Below are 24142 nucleotides of genomic sequence, written 5' to 3'. Positions count from 1 at the left end.
TATTTAATGAAGAATTGAAGTGAATTGTGCCAATGGAATTGAGATTAGATTTGCTACCTTTGGTGACCTGCAGGGCTAGATGTGAGTCCAGTAGGTTTGGGTAGCTATAACTTGAGTTGTGTAGGTTTAGTTGGTGCAAGGCCTGTGACACCCCTTACCCGTGTACAGTATACCCAAGTAAGTAATGCCACACGGTGTACCGGCACACTCTAATATACCTCAATTAATTTATATCATGGTTTTGAATACAATTTTTGAAATATAATTCATTTAAGCCATTTATCGAAATTATTATTTATTTGAGGTTCCGAAAATTTTATAGAAAATCCGGCAGAGTACCGGCTAAAAATGGAGAAAACCGTTCTTCGGAACCTGTGAAAAACACTTCTTATATTCATATTCAATCATCTCAACTCCATTTATCAAAATCTCAACAATTATCAATTTCAGTTCTCAATCATCATTCCTCAGGGTACTCATATGTATAAGCAACAAATAAATACTCAAATTACTTCCATACATAACCATAAATCTTCATTATTTACATGAACCTCAAAATACATTACATAAATCCAAATACATATGAGAAAATAAAAATTTAGTTACAAAATGACAAAATGACACCTAATGCCCTACCAATGCACTGCAGGTAGTGAGGTGACACGGACACTATGCAGAACTGTGAACGGCCTTACCCAATCTGTGGTCTACTGGGCCCTCTGTCCAAATCTTCAGTACCTACGCGTTGCAAAAGCGACACGCTAAGCATAAAGCTTAGTGGTGCAATAATAAAATAAAAGAAAATAGCAGAAAATAAATAGGCATTGAATATATATAATATATATTTGTTTTATATTTGTTATGTTCATTTATTTCGTTAACTTTGTCCATTTTCATTCATTTGGTTGCCCAAGTAACCTATACTGGACGACTGGACTGGATAACGGGTCGTTGGCTCTGGACACCGCGGTGCCTCGGGCCGTCATACCATGGGATGCAGAACGTCAACCACGTATGCAATCAGTATGGCTAAAAAAAGCCATGATATCACATAATCGGGCATAAAAGCCATGAAAACGGGCATAAAAGCCATGAATACGGGCATAAAGCCATGAATACAGGCATAAAGCCTTTCGCAGTACTGCTATTACAATACCCTATTGGCATGCCAAACTATCCAAACCAATCTAGTTAGGTATACTAGGGCATTTGATACTTTTAAATTCTTCAAATTTTGAATTTCAAGTTTTGGTGTCACTATTCACCTCATTGGTCAACAAAAATGTTGACTTTTGGATAGAAAATATGTACATTGACTTTGGCACTCCCAATATACCACATTTGGCATTCAAAACTTGTTGGCATTAAGCATTTATACCATTTCAAAGTTTAAACCAAGGGAAGCAGAATTTTCAGTTTTTGTAGCTCAACTTTACTGTTCCATTGGACACTGTTGCAGTGGGAATTTGAAGAAATGGCAAACATGAAAGTTGTTCCTTATTTTGTCTAGTTGAATTTCCTTTTTTGAATCACTCCATTTGGAGTTTTGTAGCTCCAGATATGGTCCAAAAACCACAGCTGGCAGGATTTCCATTCTGCAGAAATTACCATATCTACAGTAACATGAACAGTGACTGCCACTGCCATTTGGGTTAGGTTCTGGTCATAATTTGGGGTAGGTTTCTTCATGAAAGTTGTTTTTCTATGTCTTAACTTGTTGCTGTAAAAATTTCAGGTTAATTGACCATATCTACAGTGTGTTATGGCCAAATGAACAGTTACTGTTCATTTGGTCATTTCTGCAGGTGCTGTTGCAGGGTATCCGGATTGGGGCCAACTTTTGGTCCTCTTGCTTTGGTCTTTTGGGCATGGTTTCTTCAGCAAAAATGTGCCATTATAAACCTAGTTTCATGTCAAATTGGCCAAACACCAATTGGACCTGCGCAGCCAAAGTTATGGCTGTCCAAGTGGACTGAAATTTCAGCCACTCTGCTGCTGTCCCTAGGCAGCATTCTCATTCACTTTGCCATGCTACATTTCAGTCCAAATTGTGGTCAACTTACCTAAAATGGTCACTAATTGACCATTAAAATGTTCTCTAACAATTTCCTAAGCCAAGTCAAATTTTCACTCTTAAAACCCTAGCTCAAATTCAAGGGTTACACCAATTACCTTAGTTAGCATACCAATTCATTATACTTGTGTATATGTACCTTAAACATCATTTCTAATCCACTCTAAGTCCAACAAAACACTCATTTCTATTCCTTCAATAGGGCTGCCGAAATTTATGGCATTCATACACATAATTTTTATTCATTTTAGTTACAATTCCTTACTTATTTCAAGTCCCTTAACATAGAAATCAAGAGCTTTAGGTGTATATATGCACTAACCTTAGGAGGGCAGAATTTTCCCAAGCAATTCCTTCACTTTCTTAGCTTTTCTTGGCTGCCAAACACTCCTACAAGGTGTGGGGGTAATTTTTATTGAAGGGATCCAGGGTTTTTGGTGCAAGATAAGCAAGGTTTCAAAGCTTGGAAGCTTGAACTATGGTGGAAACCCTCTCTTCTCTCTCTCTACGTTTTGGCTGGTTTTGGGGAAGGAGATGGCTGCTGGATTTTTAATTTTTTTGGTCTTTGTTTTGTCTCTTTTAAGTATTTAAGAAAGCTTATTAGCTTGTGATTGGTTGGTAATTTATAAATGACATCATTATGATGTCACAAATTGCTTTATTTTGATTTTTCTTTTCTTTTCATCACTACTCAATTTCAATTTAATTTTTAGTAATGTTTCTTCATATTTTATGTCATATTAATTATTTACTTAACTGGACAAGTCGGCCAAAAAATCACCTCTGAAGGCGAAATGACCAAAATGCCCTCCGTTTGGCTTAACGGGTCAAAATTGTCTGTACCAATTGAAAAATTTTTCTAGGTATTTTCTTGGCATTCTAATGCCATGGGAACCTCAATAACCCTTCTCTGGAGTCCCAAAAATTATTTTATAATTTTTCCCCCGGGTCTAGGGCTCCTCGTTGCGAGAACCGCAACTTCCCTCTGATTACCCATCGCTTGGGCACCGGCTCACTTGACTTAGTTGTATTTTATTTCTAAAATTTTTACTAAATTTTTCTTATTAATATTTGAGTTAATTATGGTTCCTGACTTTAGTTTAAATATTTTTCCGGACGTTCTAGCTGTCCGGACCGACATCGGTCACTGGAACAGTAGAATGTACGGAGTACTACCGGGAGGGTGTTACAAGGCCAATTGGAAATAAAATTAGATACATAATGGCACAATTTTGATGAAGAAACCCTGCCCAGAAAACCACAATAGACTAACCTAAAAATTGACCAAATCTGGGTAACACACATTCTGCCTAGGAAAAATGACTAAATAAATAGTATTCATTTATTTGGTTATAACTCAGTGTAAAAAAGTCCAATTGACCTGAAGTTTATATTAATGAAAAGCTTAGACAATTTAGAACAACTTTTATGTAGAACACAAACTCAAATTCTGGACTTAACCAAATAAAATTGCTAGCCAAAATTGAGTTACCAAATCTGGCAGAACCAGAATTGCCCAGAAATTCTGGGTACAGGCCAATCCAGCCAGTTATGGTAAAATGGCCATAACTTGAGCCACAAAACTCTAAATAGAATTCAAAAAGGAAATTAAAGAAGACACATAAAGGAACAACTTTGTTGAAGACAAGTTAGCTAAATTCTCACTGTAGCTTAGATCAATAGAATAGTAAACATATGACACAAAAACTAAAAATTTTGATTTATTTCCTATTGGTTTTAAGTATTGATTGGCAACCAATGGCAACACTTTTGTGAACCAAAATATGGTAATTTCATATGGTTAGAACTCATGTAACTATTATGTATGAGAAAGTCAATATTTTGACTCGAATAGTAAAATGAATAGTAACCTTACATGTTAAACACAAATATTCAATTAAGAGCTTTGTAATATGCCCTAGTAGATCTAGTGAGATTGGTTTGGATAAGTTGACATGCCAATAAGGTTCTGATAGCAGTACTGCGTATGGCTTTATGCCATTCTGTAATATGATAGCCTATGGCTATACTGATTATGATGTTATACTTGGCTTTATGCCTTATTGCTTTTATGGCTTATTAGCCATTCTGTCTGCACACTGAGAGACACATTGTGACCGATGGTGTGAAGGCCCGAGGTACCTGGTACCCAGTGCTAGTTTACCTGTTTATCCAGTCTGATCAATTTGTATAGGTTACTTGGGCATGAAAAAGTATAAATATAATTAAATTGATTATTAAAGGAAGTAAGAAAATTAAATATCAAAATAAAGAACAAGAATGATTTCAATAAAAAGAGGCTCAAAATCATCATGAGAACGATTAATAAAATGCTAGGAAGAGTTAATATCATAAGATGTAATTAGCCTTCAACTAAACAATAAATTAGTAATTATTCATTTTCTTATAAGTACAATAACTAAGAAATTTTTACTTTTATTTGTATATTATATTTTCTTGTATTATTGACACTACTAAGTTTTATGCTTAGCGCGTCGCTGTTTACAACACATAGGTACTGAAGATTTGGCCAAAGAACCCAGTAGATCATAGACTGGGAGATTAGAAGTTTTGATCTGCATTTGGGTCCCAAGTGTCACCTCCTCAGTAGTGCATATTTTGGTAGTGTCCATCAGCTTGTATTTTATTTTTGATCATTGTAATCAAATTTTGGACATTTAATGTAAATTATGTATTTTTGTACATGAAATGTGCATATGATGTAAATTAATACAGTTTAAAATTTTCATATTTGAATTGTATATGTATGAAAATGATTTAAATTTTCTTATGTATTTATATGAGTGAAACTTATTAATGTTTTGAATAAGAAAACGATTTTGTGAATCTGTGAAAAGATAATTGTTTCACACAGGTTGGAAATTCATCAAATTATTAAGAAATGAGGGGAAACTCCGTCAGTTTCTCAACAGAAAAAAATAAAATAAAATATAATAAAATAAATGAACAATTGATTAAATTTAATGAAAAATTAAATGTGATAATTAAGAAGTAATAAACTGAGATAAGATAAGATAGGATACTCTGACACCGAGTGTGATATGCCTTACTCGGCTACACTATAAACGGGTAAGGGTGTCACAGCGTGAGCCCAGTAGGCCTTAGACTGGGAATCAGAGTTTTGATCTGCACTTATGTCCGGTGTCACCTCATCTGTGCAGTGTATTTTGGTAGGACCACTGGGCTTCATTGGAAATTTTGTATTTTGTATTTTGTAATTAGACTTTTATTTTGTTATGTAAATTAGACACTTATGTAATTACTGTAAATTATGTAAATTAATTGAAATTGAGTATTTTGTTTATGAATGGGTATCAATTTATTTATTTATGTATGAATGAAAATTGTGAGTTTGCAACATTGAAATGAAGTACTAGAATTAAATGTGATGAAGACTTTACATTATTGTAAATATATTGTTGAGAATTTTAACAGGTGGAAAAACATCAAATATTAATAAATTTAGAGAAAACTCCGTCAGTTTCTCCGGTTAATAAATTGACCCCAAATTAAAAGAATTAAATGTGATTATTTGGAATGAAATAAGATAAGTTAAGGTGCTCCAGCACCGAGTGTGACATGCCTGGCTCAGCTACATTGTAGACTAGTAAGGGGTGTCAAGTGTTCCCAACCTTGTGAGACATCGATTCTAGCTCTCATATCATTCCAGCTCTCCACAAGTATACGTTTTAACCAATCATTCTCAGATGAAATATGATTAATCCGTATCCATGATGTAAGAACTTTTTAGACACTGTATCATACCGAGCTTTTCGGGTAGATCAGTATCTGGCAGACTTATCTCACAAATATTACTTTTTGCATGCTATCGTAATGCATACGTCATCTCAAAAGAGTTTTATTTTTATTTTTATTAGTGTAAGAATAAGAGCTCGGATGATATAAGTATTACTAGAATTTCGGTAAAATAGTAAAGAGTTCGAAAGAAAATTAGATAAAAATGAATCATAATGTGGGGAGTTCAGATTCGATTAATGAGGAGAAATAAGAATTGCTGTAGTTCAAATAGAAGTAGAAGATTCGGATAATAAACAAGAGGTCGAAAGTCAAGAGTAGAAAAGAGTTCGGACAATAAGTTATAAGATTGGAAACCAGAAAAAGCCCGGATAGTAATAAAGAGATTGGGAAATGACGCGCATAATGCATCACATTATCCTAGTCTTCTAGAGAGAGATCGGGAAAGAGTTCAACTCAACTTCTGCGATTGCTATACCTTTATTAAAGTTTACTTTTCAAAATAGGGGAGAACAGGAGAGAGTCCTTTCCTTGAATTCCCGTAGTTTTATATCTTGTAAAATATTTAGTACTAAATTAGGGAAATCGGGAGAGACTCCTTTCCTAGAATTCCTGTAGCTTTATAAAGTTCCCTCGTATAAATTAGGGAGATCAGGAGAGAGTCCTTTCCCTGAATCCCCATAGACTTACATTTTTGTAAAGTCATTCGGTATGAAATTGGGGAGATCGGGAGAGAGTCATTTCCTTGAAAACCTCAGCACTCGTTTTTACAGAATTCAACACACATTTTAGTAACCGGTTCACGAGAGAGTTCTTCCAAGAACCCCAAACTTTATGTCTTGGACCCAGTGGAGAGTTCTTCTTGGGAGCCACACATTTATGTCACCTAGGAAACTTTTCCTTCAATTCGGCTTAATCAAACAAATACTGTAATTCCAAAACATTAAATCGTTTATGATGAAACGATATGGGTAAAGGTTTTACCGGTAATTATGCCGATGATGAGACCTTCCTTCATTAACTGAGAGTCCTCATTAATGAAGGGAATTCTCTAGGTTTTAATTAACACATCCCTTTTGAATTAGAGTCCTAATTAAAAGAATGAAAATCTACACCTATATCGTTTCTTGTATATCCATTACACACACCGCACCCTCAGTTATTTGAATGCCAATGATGAGGTACATAATGTGTGAGCCGAGAGTCCTCCTCACTCGTTATGAACCATTAGGAACCAAATAACACCTCTTCGGAATTAGAGTTCTAATTCGAAGAGGGAGGAACTTAACAAATATATAATAAATTAAACAAATACAATATCAATTCACTATAGGGTTATCCCATATACTCGTGTTCTTAGATAACCCAAAATGATGAAATATCAATCGTTCATTTTATCAATAACAGGGACCAACATCATAATTCTGACTCCAAAATTATTGATCTTAAATTATAAAAATCACATCGTTAAATCTGCTTGCCCTCATTGAAGGACGAGGTGGGGTGCCTAACACTTTCCCTGTACGTACACGGACCCCGAGCCTAGAATCTTTGTTTTTAGAAGTGGTTTTATAAATTCCTATTTTTACAAATAGTTTCTTTAATTTCCCTCAAAATTAAAGTGGCAACTCCTCACTTTTTTCGCTTCGATGAGAATCGTCTGGCAACCATAAAAACCCTTACAACAATTTACTCAACAATAATTATTATCAAAGTAAAGATACATTTAACAAAAGAAAATAAAATTAAAAATATTTTTTATGTATTAGCAAATTTATTAATATTACTTTTAATTAAATAATTACTAAATCAATGAAAAATAGTTATATTATAAATAAAAAATAATCAATTTTAATAAAAAAATATTAATTGGTGCACGTGTAATCATAAATTAATGCTCTCTATTTTAATTAGTTAAAAAATAATATAAAATATTATTATTATTTAAAAAATTTTAATTTAATTGATTAGATTAATTTTCTATTTAAATCTAAATTTTATTCTATTAACCCTTACGTTATCACTTAATCAATTTAAAATTAATTAAACTAAAATCTTAAAATTTTTTAATAATTTTATACTTAATAATATATATCATTGAATAGCGAATTCATGTAATTTCATTTTTTTTTAATTAGACCATATATGTATAAGAATGTCTATAATTAATAATATAAATTTTCCTATAATTTACAAATACATGTAATTTTTTCTATATTAATCAAAGAAATACACAATAAATTTTATATTAAAAAAATATACTTTAAGAAATAAGAATTTCATAAAGTTAAATAAAAAATTAAAAAAAATTCTAAAATTTAATAGAATTTTCATATATTATATAATATATAAAAAATTATATATAAAAATTAAAATTACGAGTTTATACAGCTTATATATATATATATATATATAAGTGAACTAAATTAAACGAAACTTGGATTTTTGGTTAACGGATCATTTCGATTTAATTTTTATAATCATGCTAAATAATAATAATAATAATAATAATAATAATAATAGTAATAGTTTAGACAGTATTTGGTATATCACCTAATAGTTTTTTTTTTATTTAAAATAATTATATAAACCTCAAATATTCCGTGTTCATAAATATCAAGAATGTGATTTAATTAATTTTTGATGAAAATTGCAATTCAAAAAGTTTGTAAAAATTAAACCTCAAGCCCAGTGTTGAAAATTTCATAGCTGAAAATAATAATATTTGGAGAATGCGTCAAAGGGTAAAGGTCGATCCCAGCTTAACAAGTTCGATCTACCCCAATAAACACAACAAAGTTAACACTTCTTAATTAGGTGCATTTTGGTTTTTAAAGCATTCGTTATATTTCACCTTCGCATTCCCTTTCATTTCCGTTTCCCTGACTTCATTGGCTCGAACAAGTTCTTCTCCACCATTTTGATTTTGGGATTTCTTGACATAAGAGGTAAATTTGAGCTTGAAATTTATGTAAATTTTTTTTTTTGTTATCTAGGTATCAATACTTAAATTCAAGGGTTTTGTTAAAGTAATCTCCTTGTACTTCAAATTAGGGGTTTACGACTTATCTCAAGTAAATGTTGAAAAAAAATATGGAATTTTGCTTTTATGAGCAAAGTGAAATCATGGTATTTGGTTGTGATTTGGTGACTGAAATTTGTAAGTGTTGGCTTAATTGGTGCTTGTGGTTCAAAATTGGAGATATGATTAGATGTTAAGAGTAAAATTGAAAAGACTATAACTTGGGCTCTAGGTTTTTCAAGCAATGAAATGAGAGCCAAAAAAAAAAAAAGAATAAAGAGAGAGGGGCGTTGGCTGAATGCGAAAAATTCATAGGGAATCCCAAAGGGCTATTGGCAATATGCTTGGACCCAATAAGAGCTTCAGGACTAAAGGAATGTTGATAAAGGCTTGTTAGACAATATTAACTGTTTTAGTAACTGTTGACTGTTTTAAATCCTATTCGGAAATAACTTTTAAGGTAAAATTTAGCATTTTGACTTGAGTCAAAATACTACATCTCTTATTTATACTGTTCGGTAATATAGTGTTTACACTAGTTTTTAGAGGTTGAAGGAGTAGTTAATGAAAATCTATTCCTTCTAACTTTTAGAGATTGAGGGAGCGTTTTGACTAAGGTCAATAAGATTTTATTACTATTTTTATATTTAACAGCTAATCTAACAACACTTTAATAGTTAGATAAATAGCTAATCACTAATAACTAATATCTAATAACTAACAACTAGTAAAATAGCTTATAGATATTAAAGGCCTGTTTGACAATATTATTTATTCTAGTAGTTGTTAGTTATTTTAGTAACTGTCAGTTATTTCACTAGCTGTTAGCTGTTAGATATTAGTTAGTAATGGTTAGTGTTAGTTATTAGATATTAGCTGTTAGTGGTTAATTTTATATATAGCTGTTAAAATATAAGTGTTCAAAAAAAAAACTATTGAATTAGCTATTAAATATAAAAATAGTGATATAATCTTGGTAACCTTAGTCAAAACGCTCATTCAACCTCTAAAAGTTAGGAGGGGTAACTTTTCATGAATTACTCCCTCAATATCTAAATATTAGTATAAACACTATATCACTGAATTGTATAAACAAGAAAGAAAGTATTATGACTTTGATTAAAATACTATATGAGATGTTGCTTCCTGAAGAAAATAGACATTGAGAAGCATTACCAGAGAATGGTGCAACGATATTATCTTCTCAATGGATTCAATGATATCAATCTGCGTCACACTTATATTGCCTCTCTTCCAGAACAGCCACAACCAGAGCTACATCGCTCTATTGCAGCTACACGCAGAAATATGAACGCCATATCTATTGGAGAAATCCATCAGATGGCTTTGGCTTGTCTTGAAAAGATGTGTGACAACAGAAATTGTTCAAAGACATCATTGACAATAGTAAGACACTAAAGCATGTATGCCAAAAGTCTCTCCTGTCCATAAAGTGCAAGGAAAGGAACTGTGTCTGCAAGACAAAGAAAAAGACTCATCACTAAAAGTACCCATTTCCAAAGCATTCCTTCAAGAAGCATAAAAAGGGACAACCAGTTAGCTACTTCATAGGATCCTCATATTATATGCTGTATGTGAGTACAAAAGGGCTCGCAGGCTAGAGTACCAAAGGAGTGGGAAGCGGCATTGAGCATGAGTATAAGCATACAGTATATGGTATGGGGCTCCTGGACCCTGATTGGCCATCCTCAGAACCACACCTCTAGGACTCTACTCTCAAGGTTTTTAGAGTGGTCCAAGCCCTTATCCACTTGGGCTTATAGTCTCAGAAGGCTCATTGACTCCCACGGTATTGAAGACAAACCTAATAACATACAGTCCGATCCATTTTCATATTCCATAGGCCCTTTTTCAAAAGGTTTGATGGTCTCCTCTGGTCACAGAACTCTAATTATGAATGGAAAACGTACGAAGACACCATCACAGACAAAATCCACATGGGTTCCCTAAGGCACCAACTTGGACGCCACTTATGTGATATCAACAATTATCATCCTGCATCGGATACTCATATCACATGCACATCACTAAGACCATCACATGCCACTTCAGATGGACCTATCGACTGGACTCATGCTGTCTTTCAAGATTCGCAAGACCCAATGTGTGACACCCCTTACCTGTCTACAGTATAGCCGAGCAAGATATGCCACACAGTGCATCGGAATACAATATTTTATCTCAATTATTTTTATCCTTTCTTAATTTATTTCTTTATGGTTATGAAGTGCAATTTGTGAAATTTAACTCATTTAAGTCATTTATTGAAATTATAAATTCATTTTAGGTTCCGAAAAATTTATAGAAAATCTGGCAGAGTACCGGTTAAAAATGGATAAAACAGTTCTTCGGAACCTGTGAAAAAGCACTTCTAATACATTTCCTATCATTCTCAACCTCCATTTTATCAACATAATCTCAATATTTCTCAACCATTTTTCAAAAATTCTTCTATTTGTCATTCATTCATTTCACATGATAATCATGTACAGATCATAAATAAATACTAAATTTTCATTTATAAACACAAATTACAAATATTTGCATTAATACCAAAATTTATTACATGAGTTTCAACTATACATGAGAAAATAAAAGTTTAATTACAAAATACAAATGGTATAAAATACCAAAAATCATGTTCAATGGCAGCCATACACAACTATTATGCAATCAAATTGATGAAACCCTAAGAGACCATAAGGCTGCCGAAATTGTTAGAAATTCATCATGCAAATTTTGTTTGATTCCACTTAATTTTCTCACTCAATTCCTACTCCACATAAGGTATACACAAAATTTTTAGAAGGAATTGGCACTAACCTTGACTTAGTTACTTTCCAAGACTTCAAAACTTCACTTTCTTCCTTTCTTTTTGCTGTCCAAAGCTTGCTCTAGGTGTGAGGATGAGTTTTGTGAAGAGAAGCTAGGGTTTTGAGGTAATTTGGTGGGTTAACCAAAGTTTGAAAGGGGGCTTCAATGGTGGTTTCTCTCCTCTCTCTCTCTCTCTATCTCTCTAAATTCGGCTGCCCAAGGTTAAAGATGGCTGTTTAGTTTTTGTTTTTCAATTTTTATCTTCTTTTATTCATGTTTAAGTGGTATATAATGATGTGTCAAAATTTGGTTGGGTGAAAATATTTTAATTGCGCATGTTTATGTCATAAATATGACTTTTATTTCATTTTCTTTTCTTTTCTTTTCTACTCATTTTTAATTAAATTTTTTAGTAATATTTATTCACATTTTGTATCATAATAATTATTTACTTAACTGGACAAGTCGGTCAAAAATCATCCCTGAAGACGAAATGACCAAAATGCCCTCCGTTTGGCTCATCGAGCCAAAATCGTCTGTACTGATTTCAAAAATTTTTTAAGTATTTTCTTGGCATTCTAATTCCATCGAAACCTCAATGACTCTTCCCTGGAGTCCCAAAAATTATTTCATGAATTTTTCCCTGGGTTAAGGGCTCCTAGCTGCGAGGACCGCAACTTCCCACTAGGTTACCCATTGCTAGGGCACCGACTCATTTATCTTGATTGTATTTTATTTCTAAAATTTTTCCTAAATTTTTCTTATTATTATTTGAGTTATTTATGACTCCTCACTCTAGTTTAAATATTTTTCCAAACGTTCTAGTATGCGGACCAACAAGCATTCAAACAATAGAATGTCTGCACTGCTACTGATGAGGATGTTACACAATGGATACAGAAGACAGTGAAGCACGAGAAGCCTTAGCCAGTGTTGTCCTTGATTCACCAGAAGAACGTGGACCTTGGTACCAAGGCTTTTATGGAGACATTGATTTGAACAGTTCAGACTACATAAATTATAATTTGTCCACATCTCCATAAAGAAACAACCTGTGAATCAACCTTATTCTATGGATTGAGTTTGAGAAAGGACTCTATCCATTTTTGAATCAAGGCTCTCTAACGTCTTATTTTGAGTTGTAGCATTCTTTGTCTGCCAGTTTAAGACTTCTTACGCGAGGTAATAGGAGCGAGTTGGCCTTGATCATCTTGGTGGGTGAATAAAAGGTCTAGTGGAGATTTGTTTCATAAATGTGGATTAATTGATTTTTGGATAAAAAAAATGCAATCCAAAAATTTGCAATAATGATTTTATTTTTTTAATTAGTTTTTATCTTAACGTATATTGTATGTTAATTTACTTGTTATATAAATTTATAATTTAATTTTTCATATAATTTTTTTAAGTTTTCATAGATAATATAATATTATCATAATATATTATTTTTAATAGTCAATTAAAATTAATTATTTATAAGCATAATTATATTTTATTTCTAATTAAAGTTGATTAAAAAATTATAAAAAAACAAAATTAATAATTTACATTACTTTAATCAATTAAAAATATTATAAATAAAACACATGAAATAAAATTTTTAATATATATTACTTTAGTGATTAAAATATTACAAATAAAACATGAGAATATGAATATTTTTATTTTATAAATTAAAATTTATTATTTACTAAAAGTTATTTTCAAAACAGTTTTAATTTTTTAAAATTTTTTAATAAAGTTATTATAGTCCATTTAGAATAGAGATTGTAAGAAAAAAAAATGTGTTTTACCGCTTGATTTTATCTTAATGCAATAAAAATTTTAGAACTAATAATTTTTTATAAATATATTTTAATTTAGTATTTTTATAAATAATAAAAATAATGAAGAGTGTTTTTGAAAATTCTAATGTTCCCCCTTCCCAATTTTAAATTTTTTTGTTTCAACTTTTTGGTGTTATAGCCAATTCTTTATTTTTTGAAAATTTTAGCTTGATTTTAAAAATTTATTATTTTTAGTTAGTAGTTAAAAATGAAATAAATCGATGGTCGAAAATACGATATATTAATTGATTAGAAAAGAAACCAACAGTCAAAATTATATTTGGTTAGCTGATTTAAATATCTTTTGACTATAGGTTAAAATAAACTTTTAAAACTATGTTAAAATTACAAAAAAAAAAAACTAGCTATAATTATAAAAATTTTTAAAAAATAAATTTTAATATTAAGCCATTAAATTAATTGCGCATTATCATTTATTATTAACAGAATTGTTTGAGCTAGGATTTTTATTTAAATAAATATTTTTTAAATAAAATTTATAATAAGATTAAGATTTTAATATGTTAAATATTATTTATTGTAAAATAAAAAATTATAAAAATAATTTGATCAGTTCTTAAATTCTCTCATTCTTATTTTTATATTTATTAATTAATATCATAAAAGAATATAAGACTATGAGTAAAAAAATTAGGTTAACAATTGAATAAATTTTTGTAATTTATTTATTTTTATATATATAATTCTATGTAAAGTAAATTAAAAAATTAAAAAATTTAAAATAAAAAAGTATTTATGGTAAATATATCGATGAACACACACATATATAAGTGAATGTATGAGTATGATAGAAAAAATAAATAAAATAGAAATTATAAAAATAATAAATACTCGACCCGATTGCAGTTGGTCCAGCTAGAAAAATAAAAAGAAAGGTTGGTTCAATCACCTACACAAACACATACATTTATCAATTAACTGACTAAAAATAATTAAATACAACCGAAGCAAGAATAATAAATCCTATGGATTGCTAGATTTTGGATAGAGTTTTCTTTGTAACTAAACCTAATCCCTACAAAGTAAAAGAAACACGAGTAATAGCAACAACACAAATTAACCTCAAGCTCGCCATACATATCATATTGCCCATCCAGTGCCTAATGGAACACTAATCTACCTCCATTGATCCAAGTTCTAACTCAGGTCTCTATCTCATACATCCATTGATCCAAGTTCTAACTCATGTCTCTATCTCCTCTACAATCCAAATAATTATTAAATGTCCATAAAAAATTTCAAAAGTATTCTTAGAGGTCCTTTAGATCATCCTAAGTCCTTACAATTTATTTTAATTATTTTCAACCTGCCAAGAACATTTTATTAATTAAATTTGCAAGCATAACAGATAGATAAAATACTAAGTTGGAGTTCAGGCTTACCAATACTGATTTTGACACTTGGAATGCGTCCGGAGCATCTGAAAATGCTATGAATGACTGTAAACATAACCACTTTCCAGGAGAGTCCATTGGGCATTAAGACTAGGTCAAAAACTCGATCCACAGCACCAATGAGCTATCGCCAATTTGAATACACTTTCGGAATGCCCATGAGCTGCTGGATATAGGTTTAATGACAAGTTAGTCAAAACTTCTCTCTGGTTGCCCAATGTTTGCCAATATAGTTTAGGCAGTACGTTAAGCATCTTCTTCATCTGATCTCCAATCAAGGTGTTGTCGGTGTTATTTCGAGGCTTGTGGAATGTAGATGAAGATTACAAGATCCAATCGTCCATTCCAACCACTGATTGGCTGAGAATGCCTTTAAAGCTTTGAAAAACCCATTTTCTTTGTCCTTGCTAGTGCTGAAAACAGCTACCAAATCTGGCATGGTTAGTCCCATTTGAAAGTTCTCTTCACCAGTGTAACACCCATCATTTTCTAACATTGAAATTCCTATCGTTACTAGAAAATCCTTATGAAATTGAGATTTTCATAGACAAGGAAGTGGTGAACCATATATATAAAATTAATATGAAATTAATGTGTTAAGAGTATAGGTTATATGTGAATTTTGTTAAGAAAAGAAATCAAGGTATCCTTGTAGGCAGAAAAAACTTCGGCAGCCGAAGGTTAGACTTTCGACAGCTGAAGTCTCTTTTTATTATTCAAATGTCTTTTTGGACAAAATAGACTTTGGCAGCTGAAAGTTGGGCTTTCAGTAACCAAAAATCCCCTCGATAGTAGGGTATAAATAGCTCACTTAGTTTCATCTTTAAAAGAAAAATAGTTTTTTTTCTCTCTCCCTTAGCCGTTTTTGCATGCAAAGGGTTTAAGTTAAAATCCTTTTGGGCAATTGCATGTTTTAGATACCTTGATGCTTGGATTTTCTTTGGGAAAGTGAAGTGAGAGTGGGTTGAAGCTTGGTCTATTAATTACCTTAATTTCTACTTTAAGCATAACCATGCATCATGAAATGCATTGATATTAGGGTGTAATGTATTAGAACCATACTTGATGTAATTGCATATATGTTTATGATGTAAGGTAGATTATGGATGATTAAATGGAAGTTTCCTTCAGTACCTCTTACATAGCATTGATGATACAAGCTTATGTTTTCAAGATTTTTAAGGTTAGTGATGCTTTGTCGTTTCCGCAACTGTTTATTGTGAATCTTGTTCTTTTTCTTTTTTTCTTTTTTTTTTTTTTGTGCATAATCATCTTAGAACAAAAAAATGAGATTAGATTTCTCTCTCTCTTGTATTTGTGTAAGTAGTATTAAACAATGAATAGTATTTTATGTGCATCATTATGCAAGTTAAGCTAATCAAAATTAAAAAAAAAAAAATGTTTAGGTGTATAGTTTCTGAGTTTGGGCTTAAAGATAAAGATGTGCTGAAGATTATAAATTTCTGGTGAGTTGTTCATCTTCCAATGTCACTGCTCCATTACATGTTCAGTTACCAGTTATAAGAAGGGTGGATTGAATGAATGCTGATAGGGCTTTGTAGGACTTCTCATGTATTCTGTATATTGTACATCTTAGGAGTGTTCAAGTGGAAACTTTGCAATTTAACTGTGATATTGGTACTTATCAAGTGTCAACTTGAATTATCTTTATACTTATCATCTTTATTGGAGCATTTGCTTTGTCAAACATCAAATTTTGTGCCAAAAATGAGAGAGAAATTTACGAGCATCTTTATTTGGATGTTCATAAATGCACTAGTTGAAGATAAATTGATTAATTTTATGCAATATTTGCTATTCAAAATCACAAAGGGCTGATTGCCTTTATGGTCGGCATTGGGTTCTACACAGTAAGCCTAATTTGTAGCATTAATGTGTTATATTATATAAATATGTGAATATGCAATGCTTGTAAAAAAAAAAAGAAAGTATCGAAACATATATAAGTACAGTTTGGCGACTGGGAAATGCAAAAAATCAGAGAGTTTCAGACATAAACAATGATGTCAATTTAGCTATATTTTTATAAGAAGTTGATCTAAATTTTTGTGATGACAAAAATATAATAATTTTATAACCTATCCAATTATTAAATTCACTTAAGTTTAGTAATTATAATTATTAAAATAAAAATAAAAATAAAAATTTAAAGATTTTACCGATACAAACCGAAGTTCAATGGTCAAATTGAAATTGATGGAAGCTTCAATGAGTAAGACGAATTTAGATAGTATATAATTAGGTTTGAGATAAGTTTAAAAAATAATATATTTATAAGGTTTGAGTGTTACATATTTAATATCATTATCCAAATTTATTTATATAAATGGTTAATTAATATAAAGTGTATGTTTTTTATAATAATATTTATAAATTTTTTATATATTATATCTTAAATAAATAGAATTTAAATATTTTATTTAGTCATTAAATTTTTAAAATATAAATTTTTAATAAAAATATTGTTTTATATCTATTTGTAAAAATGGGCTAGGATATTTTTCGAAAAATAATTGGATTTAGAATGGATTTGAGTAATTGATGATAAATTTTAATCAAGTTTGGGACTCAGGTAAAATAATTTTCGCGGATATAAAAAATTTTCCTTGAGGGACCAATCCAGTGACAAGCTACATGTGTTCTTAAATGTAACCAATTGATGCACCCAACCTTATAAAATTTTTTTAAATATATATAATTTCTAAAATATTTTTAATATTTGTAAATAAATTTTCATTGAAATTAGTAAAAAATATAAAGGTCAAATTTATATTTGGAATTAATATATATAAAAAGAGTTCAAGTAATTATATAATTTATTTTTTAAAAATATTATATAATTTATTTATAAAATTTTATTTTTAATATTTTTAAATGATATATAAAAATTTGAGATATATATATATAAATAAAAATATTTGCTTTTAAATTCTATTAATTAGCAAGAAGAAAAATATTCTTAATTTACAATCATCATTTTAAATTTTTTTTTAATGTAAATTACCCTGATTATTAAAATTAATTTATTGAAATTAATTTTTTTATTCATAATTATTTCAAATTTTAATTGTGGTTAAAAATTATATATATACAGACACATACACTTAAAATTGATTAACTAAATCAATGAGTCTACTGAATTAAATTTCTAATTTCACCACTGTGTTAATGTTAAATATAAAATTAATTTAAAAATAATTAATTATACTCATTGTTTGTGTATTTTTTAAGAATCAATGTTATATATTTAAACAAATATCATAAAGTATAACTCAACTCAACTCAACTCAACTAAGCCTTTATCCCAAAAATTTGGGGTCGGCTATATGGATTCGCTTTTTTCACTCTGAACGATTTTGGGTTAAATCCTCAGAAATGTGTAATGCTTCTAAGTCGTGTTGTACTACTCTCCTCCAAGTCAATTTAGGTCTACCCCTTTTTTTCTTTCTATCCTCTAACCTAATGTGTTCTACTTATCTAACTAAAGCCTCTGTATGTTTACACTTCACATGACCAAACTGCCTATCATAATAGAGTATAACTAAACTAAAATAATTTTTTGAGAGTGTCAATGTTATAAAAATTTATTAAATATATGATAAATAAAAATTCAAATATCTTACATTATTTATATTGTAATAAAAATTATTTGAGGAGGGGCCAACAATTAAAATAAAATAAAATTTTAAGCACACATATTAGCATATATACGTACCCCCACTTGCCCTCCTTCCCCCACCTCGGCCCATTGCCATTCTTAGGCGAAGTTAAATCTATATTCAACTGAACTTATAAGGGAGGAATTTTAAACAACGTTACTTGTTGAATGCTATTGCTACTAATTTAGTTTTTCTTTTTGAGTTGATGTCTTAATAAAGTGGCTAATTAGCTAGATTTAGGTAAGGCATACCTGAATACATGATAAAAATTAAAGTTTAATGACTATTAAAATTGATAATACTCAAATTGTATCACAATTTGTTTAAGCATAGTATCAATTTATTTGCACAATATATTGAGTGAAAAAGAAAACAAGATAACAACGAAGAAAGGTTAAGAAAGATATATTTGCATAGATCACAACTAGAATTTAATAGTACTCAAATTGTATCACAATTTGTTTCAGTATAGCACAACACATGGAAGGAAAAAAAAAAAAAAAAAAAAAACCAAGATAACAACTGAGAATTGTTAAGAAAGATACATTTACATATATCACAACCAGAAGAGTGGACATTTATTCAATATGACTTTCTCTTGAAACGATAAGCACCTGTGGTTCAGTCAAGTAAAAAAAAAAGTTGGTCATGTTACCATTAATCGAAAAGAATTTTCAAGGAAGTATGAAACAATACTATAACGTTCAGTGGCGAAGCTAAAAAATATTTTTTTGAGAGGGCTAATATAAGGGCAGAGCTACATGCTATTAAGTGTGGTCAATTGATTAACTTTATAAAAATATTTTAAAATATATAATATATAAAATATTTTAAATGATTTTAAGTATATTTTCGTTAAAATTAATTAAAAAAAATAAAATGGGGCTATTTTATATTTTGAACTAATATATGTGAAAAGACTTCAAGTAACAATATATTTTTTTTTTTTCTGAAAAAGATTATATAATTTTTTAAAGAATATACATATATGGGGGGCCATGGCCCTCTGCCCCCACTAACCCCCTTCCCTTTTGATAACGTCAAGTTATTTTGATAATTTTTATGCAAGTCAAAATGGATTTTAGTCCCATGTTATCTTGAGCCCATTAGATATCTATTAGGTTGCGTCAAGACAAAAAAAAAAAAAAAAGCCTATTGAAGGAAAATTAATAAATTATTAAATAAATTAGTAAAATCAGAAATATATGATACAATTAAACAAAAATGCAAAAACTAAGATATATTTAATTATTAAGCTAAAAAAAAAAAAATAGGAAGTTAAGTCGTAGAATTACCTCTCAATCACCCTCCATCTGAATATTCAGAAAAGTTTTCTTCATCAAATGCAACTTGTTCATGACATCAGCCATATTCATTCGTTCCGTTGGTGATTCCATTGAACATGCAACTCCAATTTCAAGCATTGAAACTAGGCATTGTGTCAGATTTGTTGTAACCTGGCTCAAGTTCTCATGGTGATTGGTTTCTTCTGCTTCCATTGTGGCATCATCATCACATTCTTCATTTGCTATTTCTTTAGGGAGAAGGGTTGGATCCACAATTTGTAGAAGTCTTTTTGGCAATGCTGCCTTTACAAAATTATGGAGATTTATTCCCTCTTTAAACATTTCATCAGTTGGTCTTCTTTCTGAGAACATCTCTAGCACAAGAATTCCATAACTATAAACATCTCCTTCTTTCGATGCTATGCCTCTCATTCCATATTCTACATGTATGTAAAAGTAATCAAATTAATATGGCAATAATAAGTTCATCATTTGTTGACTAACAATAAATTAACAAACTGGGAAAACAGGTCTTGATTAGAGCAGGTATAGGTGAAAGTTAAATTTTATTGAGCATATAACTCCTCAGGGGGAATTTATATGGAACTGAATGTGGCTTGGAGATGGGATATAGAACGGTGGTCCTGAAAAACATATCAATTTTTGTTTAAATGATAAAAGGATAAAAAAGAAAAGACTATTAAGGGAAGAAGAAGAAGCAGAATTAGAAGAAAAAGAAGAAAAATTGAGGAAGATGCTTATATAGTTGTTAATTACCTGGAGCAACATAACCAACGGTTCCATTGATTCTAGTTGTGCTGATTTGACTCAGAGATAAATTGCTGTTGATTGAGAAGAGTTTTGCTAGACCAAAATCACTTACATGAGCAACCATGTCATCATCAAGAAGAACATTGCTGGGTTTCAGGTCACAATGAATGATAGGCTTTCCACAGAGGTCATGTAGATAATGCAATGCTGATGCTACATCAATGGAGATATTGAGTCTTTGAAGAAGGTTCAAGCTTCTTTTCTGATTTTCACCTTCTGCACATGGATGCAGCCACTTTTCTAGGCTTCCATTCCCCATATATTCAAAAATTAAAGCCTTGAATGCATTTGTTTTGTAATCTAAGCTGGAGCAACATGTTACGAGCTTAACAAGATTTCGATGCCTTATATTCCCCAGCGAATTGCATTCAGCCATGAAGCTCTTAATGGCACCCGTTTGCTCGAGGTTGAGGACCTTAACAGCTACTGGTGTTTGGACTTGAGGTAGAAATCCTTTATACACAGAGCTAAAGCCACCTGAACCAATTAAATTGCTAGAAGAGAATCCATCCGTTCCTTGATAAAGGTCTTTATAAGATACCTTTAGAAGGTGGTTCATTTCTAAGGGTGCAACAGAAGGCTTGGTTCTTGATTTTCTCATCCAGCGAATAAGAAAAAAGATCAGAATCGAAAGCAGAGTTGGAACCACACAAGCAATTGCAACCACTAGCTTAAGAGTGCGGGATTTCACTTTCTTCAAGATTTTAGTAGGGCATTTTGGTAAACCAAGTTCTGGGACACCACCGCAAAGCTTGTTATTCCCAATCAGTGATAATGCACTGACATTAGTAAATACTCCTCTTTCTGGTACCTCTCCCTCAAGATCATTGAACGAAAGATTCAAGTATTGGAGATAAGGGATTTCTTGGAGATCTTTGGGAATTTGTCCTGACAAGTTGTTTCGCGAAAGATCTAAATATTGAAGGCCTTTAAGGGAAGCTAAAGATGAAGGGATGGTTCCTTGGAAAAAATTTCCTTGCATTTAAAGATATTCTAGGCTCAAGCAACCTCCAATGGTTTCAGGAATTTCACCTGAAAGATTGTTTTCTGAGATATCTAGTGTATTTACATTTTTAAGCTTTCCCACTTCTGTTGGTAAGTGCCCAGTGAAAGAGTTAAAAGATAAGTTCAGTATTTTTGATAAAGAAGTAAGACCTAAAACTTCCTCAGGTAACTCTCCGCTGAGTCTATTTTCTGCAATATGTACAGCATATAAATGTTGGCAATTTCTAATACTTGAAGGAATGCTTCCTTCCAATTTGTTTCCAGACAGCAATACACTAGATAATTGAGTGAGGTTACCAATGGAGGATGGAATTCGACCTGACAATTGATTGTAGCCTAAAAGTAATGATTGTAGCTTTTGAAGCTTTCCAAACTGAGAAGGGATGAAACCTGTGAAAAGGTTTTCATTCATATGCAATGTAATTAAGTTGACAAGATTCTCCATCGCCGCAGGAATAATTCCAGTGATTTCATTTTCTCCCAAATTTAATGCAATGAGGCCAGTTGAAAAATTGGCTACAGAGTCTGGTAAGACACCTCCAAAATTGTTTCCGTAAATAGAAAACATTTCCAGATTACTACAGTTTGTCAAGGAGGTCAAGAAAAGCAAGTCATTCGATGAATTACTTCCAAGATTATTGATCTCGAAGTTCAGCCATGAGAGACTCTGTAAATTTCCAAGATTAGAGGGAACTTGTCCCACAAAATTGTTATCAGAGATATCAAATACTTCAAGATGGGATGCATTGGACAACGAATTTGGGACTGGGCCAGAGAAATAGTTTTCGTCGAATGTAAAAGTTTGAAGATTTGGGAGAGTGAAGCAAATGTTGTCAGGTAGACTCCCATTAAGTTGGTTGGATTCAACCCCCAGAGTACTCAAAGATGTGATGTTGAAAAGAGATGGAGAGATTATACCTGATAATCTATTACCTCCAACGCTGACATGCTTCAAGCTTTTTAATTGACCCATTTCGTTTGGAATACTTCCCTCTAAATTATTAAACGGAGCAGTAAATATTGTAAGTGATGAAAGGTTGCCTAGTGAAGGTGGAATTTCTCCTGTCAGATTGTTAGTACCAAGTCGAATCATCTGTAGCTTTCTCAGAGAGCAAAGTTCTGCTGGGATTTTTCCAATGAGATTATTCCACCATAAATAAATAATATTGAGTTGGAAGCAGCGACTCAAATTGAGTGGAATTTCGCCTCGTAATGAATTATTTCCGAGATCAAATTCTTGAAGTCGAAATAAGTTTCCAACTTGCCGTGGAATTTCACCACGGAAGGTGTTGCTTTCGAGGTTGATCAACCTGAGAAAACTGAGGTTGCCAATATGTGGTGATATAGATCCAACCAGATTCTGCCCAACTAAGACCAAGGAGGTGACCCTTTGATGGCGGCGACCACATGTGATTCCAGTCCAGTTGCAGAAATGGAGAGGATCATTCCATGAGTTGAAGATACCATGTGGATCACTGGTTATCCCTTGTTTGAATTTTAGCAGAGCAAGATGATCAGTCTCTTTTTCTGATGACGCATTGACTTGCAGTTGCAGGCATACCAAGTTAATAGAGAAGAAAAGAAACACTTGATACACAAGTGTATAATGGTTGGGCTCATCAAACTTCATTTCATGTAAAGAGGGTAGAATTGCTGGGTGAGTTCAAAAGTGAGATAAAGAAGCTAGGATGTTTAAATAATTAAATGACATATAGGATACAGAAACAATTTATCTTTTTTTTTTTTTTTTGGTTGTTTTCTAAGTCAAGGTCAATTAGTCATTTAGTCCAGCTCACTGTTGAAATTTCTAAGTCAAGGTCAATCAGTCATTTGGTCCTCTCAGCTCAATTATTTGCATCTTTTTTTTTTTTATGATACTTGTTATTTTCTTTCCCTTTGAATTTTTCAAGCCTGCATTAAATCAAACTTGAAAATAAATTAAATAATATTGTTCATCCCCTCCTCAAGATAGAGACGCTCAATGTTATTAAAACAGTACAAATAAAAAAAATAAAATTTTAATTCTGATTACAACATTAAATATTATTTTAAAAATTATTATTAAATAGAATCAAAAGAAAAAAGAGAGAAAAATGGAGATTAGGGATTGTTAATTAAACTTTTAAATAATAATATTTAATTGTTTATAACAAAGAAATGCTTAAAATTAAAATTTTATAATAATAAATTTATGTGTACCAATGAAAAATAAATGTTGCTATGGAACACGCTAAATAGAAAAAATCTTATGTAATAATGATAATAATAATAATAATAATAATAATAATAATCTTTGGGCACAAGTGGTGCTCTCAGGTCACAAGTACAAGTCCCAGCATGCACGTCCCATTTCATAATTTTTTTTTTTTTAATTTAGTTGGGTTACTGGTC

The 24142-nt window shown here is 31.1% G+C and overlaps 1 long non-coding RNA gene and 1 pseudogene across 1 annotated transcript; one reads left to right on the top strand and one right to left on the bottom strand.

The window, feature by feature from the left end:
* Positions 1-16053: 16053 nt before the first annotated feature.
* On the top strand, positions 16054-16643 carry LOC131171427 (uncharacterized). Its single transcript, XR_009142106.1, has 2 exons — positions 16054-16132; positions 16356-16643. It is a non-coding gene; the product is annotated as an uncharacterized LOC131171427 (long non-coding RNA).
* A 2511-nt stretch (positions 16644-19154) lies between these two features.
* LOC110637379 (probable LRR receptor-like serine/threonine-protein kinase At3g47570) lies at positions 19155-23433 on the bottom strand (annotated as a pseudogene).
* Between the last annotated feature and the right edge of the window lie 709 nt (positions 23434-24142).

Source organism: Hevea brasiliensis, chromosome 12 (genome assembly GCF_030052815.1).
Source record: "Hevea brasiliensis isolate MT/VB/25A 57/8 chromosome 12, ASM3005281v1, whole genome shotgun sequence".
In the NCBI taxonomy this organism is placed as follows: Eukaryota; Viridiplantae; Streptophyta; class Magnoliopsida; order Malpighiales; family Euphorbiaceae; genus Hevea; species Hevea brasiliensis.
This window is presented reverse-complemented; position numbering and strand designations above follow the sequence as displayed.